Source organism: Heterodontus francisci, chromosome 31, assembly GCF_036365525.1.
Source record: "Heterodontus francisci isolate sHetFra1 chromosome 31, sHetFra1.hap1, whole genome shotgun sequence".
Lineage (NCBI taxonomy): Eukaryota > Metazoa > Chordata > Chondrichthyes > Heterodontiformes > Heterodontidae > Heterodontus > Heterodontus francisci.
In genome coordinates this window covers 30,371,637-30,383,815 of record NC_090401.1, presented here as the reverse complement: position 1 = coordinate 30,383,815, position 12,179 = coordinate 30,371,637, and the positions used below count along the sequence as shown (strand labels likewise).

Genomic DNA, 12,179 nt, shown 5'->3' with positions numbered 1-12,179 from the left:
ACCCTCTGGGTGAAAAAGTTTTTCCTCACCTCCCCTCTAATTTTTCTACCAATCACTTTAAATCTATGCCCCCTCGTCACTGGCCTCTCTGCTAAAGTAAATAGACCCTTCACCTCCACTCTATCCAGACCCCTCAAAATTTTGTGCATTTCAATCAGATCTCCCCTCAGCCTTCTCTGTTCCCAGGGGAACAAACCCAGCCTATCCAATCTTTCCTTATAGCTGCATTTTTCCACTTCTGGCAACATCCTCGTAAATCTCCTCTGTACCCTCTCAAGTGCCATTAAATCCTTTCTGCAATGAGGTGACGAGAACTGCAGACAGTTCTCAAGTTGTGGCCTAACCAATGAGATATACAGTTCCAGCATAACCTCCCTGCTCTTATGTTCTATACCTTGGCTAATAAAGGAAAGGATTCCATATGCCTTCTTAACCACCTTATCGACCTGTCCTGCTACTTTCAGGGATCTGTGGACATTCACTCCAAGGTCCCTTACTTCCTCTACGCTTCTCATTATTTTCCAATTAATCGTGTATTCCTTTGCCTTGTTTAACCTCCCCAAATGCACCACCTCACACTTATCCAAGTTGAATTCCACTTGCCACTTTTCTGCCCCATCTGACCAGACTATCAGTATCTTCCTGCAGCCTACGGCTATCCTCCTCGCTATCTAACACACGGCCAATCTTTGTGTCATCCTCAAACTTCTTGATCACGCCCCCTATTTATGTCCAAATCGTTAATATATACCACAAAAAGCAGGGAACCCAGTACTGAGCCCTGCGGAACACCACTGGAAACAACCCTCCAGTCACTAAAACAGCCATCAACAATTACCCTTTGTTTCCTGCCACTGAGCCAATTTTGTATCCCCCTTGCTGCATTTCCCTGGATCCCATGGCATTTTATTTTTTAACCAGTCTGCCATGTGAGACCTTGTTAAAAGCTTTGCTAAAATCCATGTATACCACGTCAACTGCAATACCCTCATCTATCTTCCTTATTACTTCTTCAAAAAATTCACTTCAGGAGAACAGAAATGAAAATTGGTTGAGGGAGTGCTCCAATCTTTGGTCTGGATTTTTCTGTTACCCCAACCAAAATTGGTTGGGATAGTGGTGGAAATGGAGGAAAAAGGATGGATCTGTGAGGCCGACTGCCACTAACCCCCACAAACCTGCATTTTCCTCCCTCTGCCCTCAGCAATAGTGCTTCAGCTGTTACCCCACCCACTTCCTACAAATTACAACAGGGAGGCTCAGCAAATCTACTGCTTTTATTTCTGCCACGCCCAGGATTCCACACCCAGAAACAGTTTGGATGCAATCCATGGGGCAATGGTGAAAGGCTGCCTTGGTGTCCCTTTGAGGAGGAGACACATTGTGGACATCTTGCCCTCTGTTCTATCAAGTTGCATTCCCTTGCCTTCCTCAGACCTCAGCTCAGTCCAAGGCTTAGCTCAGTCCAAGGCTGAGCATTTAAACATCCCTTTGAACTTTAACCTGGCCCGCTTCTTCAATGGCTACAGTGGCTTCCCTTGGTGGCAGCAATGGGCTCTCCGTCGCTGGTGTCAATTCCATCCTGCATACTTTATGATCCCTGGCCCAAGAAAATGGTTCCGGTTATCGTGCGGTCAGGTTTGCAGACAGAAGTCTTTGCCCGAACCTCCTAAGGTGGCAAGCGTAAAATCTTGCCCTCCCTTTTGTGCTGAGATCACACATCAAGAAGGCCAGAAAACTGGAACGATCTGCTTGCACAAGTAATACTCCAGAGGGATCACTGAAATAATTCTAACTGCATATTTAAAGGTTGTTTATTCATATGCTGCTGCTTAGTTGGTTATTAAGCAGCAAAAATGCTATGCTGTGCTTGTTTAGTGAATGACAGCTGCAACTAATTATATTTTACTCTGTGTTTAAACTCTATATGCTATAAAATATTTGTGGGTTTTACAAAATTAAGAGTTTTGAATAATTCTAAGGCAATTTCCTTACTTTCACATAACAAGGAAGACAGATGGTGATACTGGCCATATTTCTCACTTACTTACATTAATGAATTTTTCATTCAGTTACTATTGGTACAAGCCTTACTTATGACAGGGGTTGGGGGTCGAAGATTGCCGTGCTTTACATGTGAGACCATTTCTGGGATATGTTTGCAGTTTAACACATGGAGGAAACCTTCCACCAAGGTGTGAATTTTGGCCAGGCTACAGGCTTTCATATTTCTGCATTCAGGAACCAACTGGGTTTGGCTCTGCTTAGCTTCTGAGATCAGAAAAGATGAGGTGCATTCCAACTTACTGTGACTTCAGGCTCTCCCCCCACACCACACCACACCACCCCCTCTTTCCCCCCGCCCCCACTGCACTCCGCTAAGCATTCACATTTTGTAGTAAAGGACTACAGATAAATTTATAACGACAACAATTTATATTTATATTGCACCTTTATCATCATAAAACATCCCATGGCACTTCACAGAGACATTATTAAAGAAAAGACACTGAGCCACATAAGGAGATATTAGGTCAGATGACCAAAAGCTTGGTCAAAGAGGTAGGTTTTAGGGAGTGTCTTCAAGGAGGAAAGGGAAGTAGAGAGGCAGAGAAGTTTAGAGAGGGAATTCCAGAGCTTTAGAGTCTAGGCAGCTGATCATACAGCCACCAATGGTGGAACGATCAAAATTGGAGATGCTCCAGAGACTGGAATTGTAGATAGGGAGGGGCCAGGCCCACTTCTGAAACTTAACCGGGAGTCAGTGTCATAGTACTATGAGCAAAAGGGTGATGGGTGAATGGGATTTTGTGTAAGTCAGGGCACGGACAGCAGACGTTTGGATGGGCTCAAGTTTACGAAAGGCAGAATGTGGGAGACTGGCCAGGATTGCATTAGAGTAGTCAAGTCTGGAGCCAACAAAGGCATGAATGAGCGTTTCAGCAGCAGAAGAGATGAGGCAGGTACGTAGCTGGGCAATGTTACAGAGCTGGAAATAGGTGCCTTAGTGATGGCGTGGATATGTGGTTGAAAACTCATCTTGCTGGAGAAGGAGGGAATCGGTGGCGAGGGAGCAGAGTTTGTGGCAGGGACCTAATTGCTTCAGTCTTCCCAATATTTAATTCAAGGACATTTCTGCTCATCCAGTACTGGATGTCAGATAAGCAGTCTGACAATTTAGAGACAGAGGAGGGGTCAAGAGAGGCGGTGGTGAGGTAAAGCCAGGTGTGTCAGCGTACATGTGGAAAATGATGTGTTTTTGGATGATGTCACCGAGGGGCAGCATGTAGATGAGAAATAGGAGGTGGTCAAGGATAGATCCTTGAAGGACACCACCAGTAATGGTGCAGGAGTGGGAAGACTACGATTAGATAGATAAGAATAGAACCAGGTGAGTGCAGTGCCAACCAGATGGACAACAGTGGAGAGGCATTGCAGCAGCATATAGTGATTAACAATGTCAAAGGCTGCAGACAGGTCGAGAAATATGAGGAGGGATAGTTTGCCTTTGTCACAGTCACATCAAAGTCACAAATGACATCCTATAAGAGCTGTTTCGGTACTGTGGCAGGACAGAAACCTGATTGAAGAGATTCAAACTTGGAGTTCCGGGAAAGATGGGCACAAATTTGGGAGGTGACAACGTGTTCAAGCACTTTGGAGAGGAAAGGGAGGTTGGAGATGGGGCTGTAGTTTGCAAGGTGTGAGGGGTCAAGGTTTTTTTTTCAGGAAAAGGATGCTGATGGAAAATTTGAAGCAGTGAGGACTGTTAATGTTAGCAATATGAGAGCCAGGAAGAGAAGTTGGTGTAAGTAGTTTAGTGGGAATAGGATCGAGGAAAAAGGAGGTGAGTTTCATGAACGGGGTGAGATCGAGAGGGCATAAGGGGAGCTAGGAGAGAAACTAGAGAAAGACACAAGTTCAGGGCTTGGGCAGAGGGGAGCCTTAGAGGAAGTTTGGCCTGATGGGCTGGGGAAGGGAGGAAAGTGGCTGATGCAGCGAATCAGATAGTCTCAATCTTGGTAACAAAAGAATCCATGAGCTCTTTGCACTTGTTGGAGGTGAGGATGGAAGAAACAGGGAAGAGGGGTTTAGGAAGATGCTTGCAGCAGAGAACAGAAACCAGGGATTAGTTTTGCATTCCAGGATGAACTTGGAATAGTAAAGCAGCTTTAGCAAACAAGAGCAGGACCTGATAGTCCTTTATGTGGTCCAGCAAGATCTGTCGGTGAACAGCGAAACTAGTTGTCCACCATGTCTGTTCAAGTCTTTGTCCCTTGACTTAAGGGATCAGAGATGAGGGCTGTACCAGGCAGAATAGTCAGGATGAAAGAGAGTAATGGTTTTAATGGTGACTAGCGCATCGAAGATGGAAGTGAGGCTGGGTTTGAGCAGATCAATAGCTGCAGAAATGTCATGGTGAATGAAGGACTGAAAGCTAGACAGTTGGGATTTGCTGGCAAATCAATAAAATCCTGACTTGAGTCAACAGTACAGTAATACTACACAACAGATTAAAATGAGAAAAATGTTGCATTTTTTTCTCTGTTTTACCTCCTCAAAGTTGGGTGGGGAGGCCTATCATTACACCCACACCCTGGCCTAGATCCTCTTCTTCCCCCTGCACCAGCAGGGAAGGCCCACCACACCTTCACCATCATGTAAATGACAGCAGTGAGCTCAAATGCCAGCAATTCAACCCAACATACGTGACTTTCACCATTACTGAGACTGATCCCAAAAACCACCATGACAGGGGTTTTGATAGTCCCAGTGCTGGTTGGTCAACTGATCACCTTCTTGAGTAGGCACCTCTCCTTCTCCTCAGGCCCTCACAACTTTAATTCAACTCAGTCCAAGGCCTAAAATAAATTAATCCTCATGTCTTCAGGGCTTTTCTGCCTTCTCAAGGTGGCCTTCTCTATTTTGACGCTGCAGCACCACCTGCATTTGCCTCTTTGGCAGTGGCAGAGATCATACCTGGAGCCTGCCCTGCACATATAATGACTCCTGGCCCAGGAAGCTGGAATGGTCACAGCAGGATCTGTACAACAGGCAGAAGTCACATCCCAACTCTTCTTTAGTGGAAGGGAAATGCAGCTCATTGTCTCCTTACTGCTATGCTGTTAATTTAAATATATGAGTTGAAGCTTTGAATGCTATTAATGTATAACAATCCTTTTTTTCAGAATCACCTGACATTAACCTCACGCTTCATTTGTACAGAAAGGATTTCTGAAGCCATATAAGAAGCAGCTCTGAGCAAAGGTTAATTAAAACTTATCCTTAAATAAATATTGAAATGCTAAATGAGTCAATACATGTAAATAGTCAAGAGAAGATCATTCTACATCTTGCAGCGACATTTATTAATGTACCAACCACTAGCCGCAGCCTTTTCTCAGGGCTGACGGGACTCAGATGTTATCCACTCTCCTGAGTGAAAATGGGTTGAGAAATTTGTCATTGTTGGCAACATATTGGCATGATATCAGTAAACATGTCTAGTTTGTGTAAATTATTTCCTAAAGTTTTATTCAAAAACTTGCAACCTCCAGTTTTCCTTTCTTCTTGCTGGATTTTTTTTGTGATGTGGTTCTTTGGGCACCAATAGCTTATTGGTTCTTCGCCATGTGGCCATTACTGATGAGTGAGCCCAGACGGAGAGTATGGAGCAGGCTATCCTACAACAGATGACATCACAGCTTGGTCATTCATTCACTGAACCAGACAATACAGAAGCAGGCCATTCGACCCATTGTTGCAATGTCAGATCTTTGAAAGAGCTCTCCAATTAGTTCCACTCCCCTGCTCTTTCCCCATAGCCCTGCAAATGTTTCCTTATCAAGTATATATCCAATTGCCTTTTGGAAATTACTACTGAATCTGCTTCAACCACCCTTTCAGGCAGTGCATTTCAGATCATAACAACTCGCTGTGCATAAAACATTCTTGTCATCCCACCCCTGGTTCTTTTGCCAATTATCTTAAATCTGACCAACTTCCCACACAACCTTCATACATAAATGAACTTTCCAGCAGATGTCACTGGATGGCAATTTAGGAATGGGAACCATATTTGAGCTTTCCCTTCACTAGGCTGGGGCTTTGCAGAAAACAGTATAACCCCAACTTCTAGTCAACTTGAATTCAACTAACAACACAAATTGCAGATTAAGCATGGAATCCTTTGGTCTATACAGTCTAGATTTGCCTCTGCTCACTAGACCATCAGTCACACGCTGTAACTTTCAATGCCAGCGGTGGTATAAAATGGGTGATATCTGATTGGTTGCTCATTTCACACTCGCCCTAATTTTCCCAACCATTGCCTTCAATGGAAAGGAGAATCGAAATGGGGCAAATAACGAGATGTTGATCTGACATCACACATCCGCAGCCCCCCAAATTTAAATTTAAAGTTCTGCCCACAATGTTTAAGAGCACAACCTTGCTGGAGCAAAACAAAATGGCAGATCTTTATCAACTAGAAAGGGAGATAACCAACAAGCACCAATCCTTTAAACATAATTGAGAAGGATTTGGAGACACTTGTCATAAAGCAGTAGTTACTGAAATCTCAGGAAGGAGTAAGTTAAGCTGCTGATGCTTTGTCAATGCTCTGATGTTGACGAGTATGTTCTCGGTCCAACTAGGAAGGAGGCATTGCTGGACCTGGCGCTCAGGAATGAGGTGCGCCAAGTGAACCACTTGTCTTTGGGAGAACACTTGATAAGAGTGATGATGTATCATAAGGTTTAGATTAGTAATGGAGAAGAGCAAGGAACAATTGAAAGTAGAACTTCTAAATTGGAAGAGGGCTAACTTCAATGGGATGGTTTGACAAATTTATTAGAGTTTTTTGAGGATGTAACTAGTAAGGTAGATAAAAGGGGACCATGAAATGTAGTATACTTGGATTTCCAAAAGTGCATTCGATAAGGTGCCACACAAAAGGTTAATACACAAGATAAGGGCTCATGGAGTTGGGGGTAATATATTTGTATGGATTGAGGATTGGTTTACGGACAGGAAGCAGAGTAGGGATAAACGGGGCATTTTCAAGTTAGCAGGCTGTGACTAGTGGAGGGCCACAAGAATCAATGCTGGGGACTCAGCTATTTAAAATCTATATTAATGACTTAGATGAAGAAACAGAGAATAATGTATCTAAATTTGCTGACAATACAAAGCCAGATGGGAACATAAACTGTGAGGAGGTCACAAAGAGGCTGCAAAGAGTTATAGACAGGTTAAGTGAGAGGGCAACAAGGTGGCAGATGGAGTATAATGCAGGGAAGTGTGAGAGTATTCACTTCGGTAGGAACAATAGAAGAGCAGAATATTTTTTAAAAGGCGTGAAATGTAAATGTTGATGTTCAGAGGGACTTAGGTGCACTTATACAAGAAACACAAAAAGTTAACATGCAGGTACAGCAAGCAATTAGGAAGGCAAATGGCATGTTGGCTTTTATTGCAAGGGCATTGGAGTACAAGAATAAGGAAGTTCTTAGAGGGGATCTAGCCAGGGTAAAATGGAACCAAAGTTTCACAGGAAAAACTGTATCAGAACAATAGGTGATCTTTGAGGAAGAGGTATTTCAGGTACAGGCTAGCATTCCAACAAGAGGGAAATGCAGCGGAACCAAAGCCAGGGCTCCTTGGATGACGAGGGAGATAAAGTATATGATGGAACAAACAAAAGAGGGTGTATGATGCATGCCAGATGAATGCTTCAAGCAAGAACTAGGCCAAATATAATAAGTTGAAAGGGGAAGTGAAGAGGAAAATAAGACTGGCAAAGAGAGAATATGAGAATAGAATGGCAATGAACACAAAAGGCAATGCAAAAATCTTCTTCCAGCATGTAAATAGTAAGTGGGCAGTAAGAGGTAAGGTGAGGCCTATTAGGGACAAAGAAGGTGACATATGCTTAGAGGTGCAGGACAAGGCTAGAATACTTAATGATAACTTTGTATCTGTGTTTACTAAGGAAGGCTGACAAAATATCAGTAGAACTGGAGGTGGTAGAGGTAATGGACGGGGGCAAAATTGATACGTAGGGTGTACTGGAAAGGCTGGCTTTGCTTAGAATAGATAAATCACCTGGTCTGGATGGCTTGCACCCCAGGTTGCTGAGGAAAGTGGGAGTGGAGATCGCAGAAGGGCTTGCCATAATCTTCCAATCTTTGCTAGATATGGGAGATGTGCCAGAGGATTGGAAAGTGGCAAATTGACACCTTTGTTCAAGAAAGGGTTCCCTGATCAATTAGGGAGGGTGGGTGGGATGATGAGTCTAAACAAGCAATGAAGGATCTCTATTTAAAAGGATCCTGGCAGGATTCACAATGGCAGCAGTGATTGCAGCATACAGGATACCAGGGCAGAGTGGAAAGGCTGCCTCACAGACTCATCCCTGGATGTGATGATTGATGCAGTGAAGGCACGGAGAGAAGTCCTCTTCCCTGAGCACAGGAGGAGGAGGCCAGCCTGCCTCAAGTAACAGATATGGTTCCAAGTCGCAGAGGACATTCCTAGTAACTACAGGTCAGTCAGTTTAACAACAGTGGTGGGTAAGGTTTTAGAAGCAATAATCAGGGAAAATAAATTAACAGGCAGGTGGAGAGATTTGAGTTAATTAAGGAGAGCCAGCGTGAATTTGCAGATCATGTTTGACTAATCTAATTGAAGTTTTTGATGAAAGGAATGCAGTGACTGTTGTTTATATAGATTTTTGGAAAGCATTTGAGAAGGTACCACTCAAAGGGCTGGTTAAGAAAATTGAAACTCATGGAATAGAATGGTCAGTGTCAACTTGGATAAAAAAAATTGGCTTAAGAACAGAAAACAGGGAGTCAGTACCTGTTCATTTTTCAGACTGAAGAATGGTAGACAGTGGTGTTCCCCAAGGGTCAGTGCTAGGACCACTGCTTTTTTTGACATATATAAATTACTTGGATATTGGAATACAGAGCAAAATTTCAAAATTTACCAATGATACCAAACTTGGAGGTGTGACAAACACTGAGGATGATACTGATCAACTGTAACAGGACATAGATAGGCTAGTAGAATAGACAGATAAGTGGCAAATGGAATTTAATATAGAAAAGTGGGAGATAATGCATTTTGGCTGATAGGATAGAGAGGGGTGATATATACTTCCTGGCACAGTTCTAAAGAGTGTACAGGAACAGAGAGACATAGGAGTTCATGTACATAGATCTATGAAAATAGAGGACATATTGAGAGATTAGTTAGAAAGGCAGATGGGGCCTTACGGCCATACGAATTAGGAGAAGTAGGCCATTCAGCCTGTCGAGCCTGCACCGCCGTTTAATAAGATCATGGCTGATCTGTTTCTATCTAGAATTCCACACTCCCATCTACCTGCCCCCCCCCATAACCTTTGATTCCCTTGCTTAACAAGAATCTATCTACCTCTGCCTTAAAAATATTCAATGACCCTGCATACGCCACCTTCTGAGCAGAGAGTTCCAAAGTCGCACAACACTCAGAGAAAAAAATTCTCCTTGTCTCTGTCCTAACAGGGCGACTCCTAATTTTCAAACAGTGCCCCCTAGTTCTGGACTCACCCACAAGAGGAAACATCCCCTCCACATTCATTCTGTCAAGACCGTTCAGGATCTTATATACTTCAATCAAGTCTCCCTTCACTCTTCTAAACTCCAGTGGAAACAAGCCCAGTCTGTCCAACCTTTCCTCATAAAATGACCTGCTCATTCCAAGTATTGATCTAGTAAACCTCCTCTGAACCGCCTCCACTGCATTCACATCCTTCCTTAAAAGTGGAGACCAAAAACTGCACACAGTATTCAAGATGTGGTCTCACCAATGCCCTGTATAACTGAAGCATAACATCCTTACTTTTATTTTCAATTTCTCTCGTAATAAAGGATAGCATTCCATTAGCCTTCTTTATTATTTGCAGACCTGCCTACTAACCTTTTGTGACTCATGCACTAGAACACCTAGATCCCTCTGTACCTCGGAATTCTGCAGACGTTCTCCGTTTAAATAATACTCTGCTTTTTTATTCTTCCTGCCAAAGTGAACAACTTCACATTTGCCCACATTATACTCCATCTGCCAGATTTTTGCCCACTCAATCAACCTATGTATATCGGTCTGCAACCTCCTTATGTCCTCTCCACAACAAACGTTCCTATTTACCTTTGTGTCATCTGCAAATTTAGCTACCATGCTATCGTTCTCCTCATCTAAGTCACTGATATACATTGTAAAAAGATGAGGCCCCAGCACAGATCCCTGCGGGACTCCAATCATCACATCCTGCCAATCAGAAAAGGATCCATTTATGCATATTCTCTGTTTTCTGCCAGCAAGCCAGCCAGCCAATCTTCTATCCATGCTAATATGACCATACATACAACTATATTAATTAGGAGCAGAAGTAGGCCATTCAGCCCATCGAGACTGCCATGCAATTTAATAAGATCATGGCTGGTCTGTTTGTGTCTCGAATTCCACACACCCATTTACCCCCGATAATCTTTGATTCCCTTGCCTAACAAGAATCTATCCACCTCTGCCTTAAAAATATTCAATGACCCCAAATCCACCACCTTCTGAGGCAGAGAATTCCAAAGTCCAATATGTTACTCCCTACACCATGAGCTTCTCCTTTCTGCAATAACTGTTTATGTGGCACATTGTCAAATGCCTTCTGGAAATTCAAGTACAGTACATCAATAGGCTTCCCTTTATCCACAGTGCATGTTACTCCTTCAAAGAACTCCAATAAATTGGTTAAACATGATTTCCCTTTCACAAAGCCATGCTGACTATTCCCAATTACCTTGAGTTTTTCTAAGTGCCCAGCTGTAGCCTCCTTAATGATCGATTCTAACACCTTCCTCACGACAGACGTCAAGCTAACTGGCCTATAGTTACCTTTTCCTGCTTCCATCCACCACCACCCCACTTCTTGAATAGAGGGGTTATATTTGCTACTTTCCAGTCTGATGGAACCTTTCCAGAATCTAGCGAATTTTGAAAAATTAACACCAACACATCTACTACCTCATTAGCCACCTCTTTTAAGACCCGAGGATGAAGCCCATCAGGACATGGGGACTTGTCAGCCCGCAGCTCCATTAGTTTGGTCAGTACCACTTCCCTGGTGATTGTAATTTCAGCAATTTCCTCTCTTCCCTCCATCTCCTGATTTACGGCTATTACTGGAATGTTTTTTGTATCCTCTATAGTGAAGATATAAGCAAAATATTTGTTCATTTCATCTGTCATTTCCTTATTATCTACTATTAACTCCCCATTCTCACTCACTTTACTTACTCTTTTCCTTTTTAAATACCTGTAGAAACTCTTGCTATCTATTTTTACATTTCTAGCTAGCCTTCTCTGATACTCTCATTTCTTTCTCCTGACTAAACTTTCAGTCATTCTCTGCCGTTCTTTATATTCTGACCAATCATCTGACCTGCCACTATCTTTTCACAATTATATGCTTTCTCCTTAAGTTTGATGCTTTCCTTAATTTATTTAATTAAAGCACAGATGGTAGGTCCTCCCCCTTAGAATTTTTCTTTATAGTAGGAATATACTTATTCTGAGTATTCTGAAATATCCCCTTAAATGTTTGCCACTGCTTCTCTAGTGATCTATCTCCTAGCCTAGTAACCCAGTTCACTTCAGCTAGCTCAGCTTTCATGCCCACATAGTTGCCCTTATTTAAGTTTAAAATACTAGTCTTAGACCCACCCCTCTCTCTTTCAAACTGGATGTAAAATTCAATCATATTGTGGTCGCTGCTACCGAGAGGTCCTTTACTCTGAAGTCATTAATTAATCCTGTTACGTTACACAATACAAAGTCCAATATAACCTGCTCTCTGGTTAGTTCCAGAACGTGCTGCTCTAAGAAACTATCTCGAAAGCATTCTATGAACTCCTCATCCAGACTACAATTGCCAATCTGATTTTTCCCAGTTAATATGTAGATTTAAATCACCCATGATTATTTATCACAAGCACCCAATATTTCTTCTTGGATACTTCATCCTACATTGTGGTTACCGTTAGGGGGCCTGTAGACCACTCCCATCTTGGGCTTCATGAATAGAGATATTGAGTACCGAAGCAAGGAAGTTATGCTGAACCTTTATAAAGCTCTGGTTA

At 42.7% G+C, this 12,179-nt stretch overlaps 1 long non-coding RNA gene across 2 annotated transcripts in view; it reads left to right on the top strand.

Annotated features, from left to right (window-relative positions):
• LOC137346947 (uncharacterized) overlaps positions 1-12,179 on the top strand; it is a 123,294-nt gene that overhangs the window by 84,456 nt on the left and 26,659 nt on the right. For both annotated transcript variants that reach the window (XR_010968832.1, XR_010968833.1), the window contains exon 2: positions 5,190-5,268. This is a non-coding gene — a long non-coding RNA (uncharacterized lncRNA). The remainder of the gene's footprint in view (positions 1-5,189; positions 5,269-12,179) is intronic.